This window comes from Phoenix dactylifera, chromosome 11 (genome assembly GCF_009389715.1).
Source record: "Phoenix dactylifera cultivar Barhee BC4 chromosome 11, palm_55x_up_171113_PBpolish2nd_filt_p, whole genome shotgun sequence".
NCBI lineage: Eukaryota > Viridiplantae > Streptophyta > Magnoliopsida > Arecales > Arecaceae > Phoenix > Phoenix dactylifera.
In genome coordinates, this window is record NC_052402.1 from 21,696,923 (window position 1) to 21,699,355 (window position 2,433).

Consider the following 2,433-nt stretch of genomic DNA (forward strand, 5'->3'; position numbering starts at 1 on the left):
ACACATATAAGCCAAACAATTGATTGCATGATATGAAGGCTTATATAATTCCAAATGAAAGGGGGAGCTCTAATTTCAGGATTTACTGACTCATACCTTTCAATTATGGATAAATTAAATGACTAGACATTTGAATTCATTTCAAAACTTTACTATAAATCACCTTTTGGTTGAGCAATTCACTTTACAAATACTCAATATTTTGTCATCATCAAAAAGAGGGAGATTGTGGAGTAATTGGTTATACCCCCATTTGATTTTGATGAGCTCAGAGCATTTGAGTATATTTCATGTTATACTAATGAATTCAATCTAGTGTTTTAGGCAAATATATGTGAATTTATCTTTAAGAGCATCGAGCTTTTGTTCAAGATTATTTGGCTAAGTGTTGAACACAATTAAGCCAAAGTCTGAAGCTCGAGTCGACTCCGGAAGCTTGCGAGTCGACTCCAAGTATTTCAGAGGTTCTGGCACAAGCTCGAGTCGACTCTAGTACACTACGAGTCGACTCCGACTGAGAACAGACAGAAGGACAGAAAGATGAATTTCAGACCCCGTCACCGAGTCGACTCCGACGATTTCGAGTCGACTCCGATGCTTGCCGAGTCGACTTCCGACAGTTTCGAGTCGACTCCAAGGAGTAACAGACAGAAAGATAGAGAAGTATTTTCTAGACCCTGTTACCGAGTCGACTCCAGAAGGATTCGAGTTGACTCCAACGTTTGGCGAGTCGACTCCTAAACATTCAAGAGTCGACTCTTAGAGGAAAGCGGACTGAAAGGCAGAAAATCAAACAAAGTGACTTTGTGAACGAGTCGACTCCGAGAATACGAGAGTCGACCCCAAGTCAGTCGAGTCGACCCCAACAAAGTACGAGTCGACTCCGAGGCAGTTCAACTCGAAAGACAGAGGATCAGTTTTTGGGCTCTGAGAGCCGAGTCGACTCCAAGATAATCCGAGTCGACTTCGAAGCAGTTCAACTCGAAAGATAGAGGATCAGTTTTCGGGCTCTGAGAGCCGAGTCGACTCCAAGATGATCCGAGTTGACTCGAGAAAGAAATGCAGAAAAATAGATCTCTAAAATTCTGAGAACGAGTCGTCTCCAACACGCCAAGTCATCTCCAGATCTTGGCGAGTCGACTCCAGGTTTGGCCCGAGTCGACTCCAGGACAGAACAGCACTTTAATTCAAATCCTGAATAGTGGAAGAGTCGTCTCCAGTAAAGCATGAGTCGACTCCAGCAACAGCCGAGTCGACTCCAGATCGAGCGAGTTGACTCCGACCCCAACGGATACATTGTCAGGAGGTGCAGACTGTGCAGAACGGCCACAAATCAGTGTCTAACGGCTATTTTTCAAGTGGGACTATTTAAATAACCAGATTGAACAGTAGTAGATATCAAGAGAGTTACTCCATCTGTGCATTAAGTGTTTTCCATCTACCAAGAGTCTATTGAGAGAAAAGACAAATAAAAGAAGGAAGAAATGCATTCAATACATTCCTAGAAGTCTTCCCTCTGCATTCAAGGCTCTTCCTCTGACATCAGATCTCAAGTGCACTCAAAGAGGAGACTCAGAGTTTGAGAAGCCCCTTCTTCCTCTTCCAAAATCTGTTTGAGGGCTTCTAACTCTACTCTATTCATATTGATTAATATTTGCTTATAAAGAAGCTTTCCTTGTAACTTTTCCCAAACTGTTTTCTTACTTGATTCAATCAGGGGATTGAATCAAGGGTTGTAAGGTTTGTTGGTGAGCCAAAGTTAAAACCAACGGTGTAAGCGTTCGATTGTGATCCCGGAAAAACAATCGGGTGGTTCTAGTCAGTGAGCCTGTGAAAATCGACCGAGTTCGTTGTGATCTCGCGAAAACAACAAGTTGGATTGTGAACTTATAAAACAACCGGCTGTAATCCAAGGGATTATAGTGAACTCCCAAGTGAAGCTTGGGGAGTGGACGTAGGAGCAAGGGTTAGCTCCGAACCACTATAAATTGGTTTGTGTTTGTATTGGCTGCTGTTCTCTCTCTCTCTTCATTCACTTCATCTAGTAACTTAACTAGTTTGCTTGCAATAGATTTGGTTAATTACTAATCATAGTTTTTAATTGGTCGAGAATTAATCTAAACCCAATTCACCCCCCCTATTGGGTTGTCTTCTTGGGCAACAGTATTGGATACCGGTGGTCCCTTTAATATTTGCAATTCGTTGCAGGGATTGCAAGTCAGTGAGAAATTTGGAGAAAGTGAAAGATTCCTGAACGTTGGAGATGGAAGATCAGTTCCAGTTCTAGCTTTAGGAAGTCTGAAACTTGTATTCAATTCTCAAGAAATTATCTTAAGTGACTGTCACTTTTGTCCAAGATTTTTTTATTGAACATAATTTCTGTAGGCCTTTTGGCCATGAATGGTTATGAGATTTCAATAAAAAGAGATTATT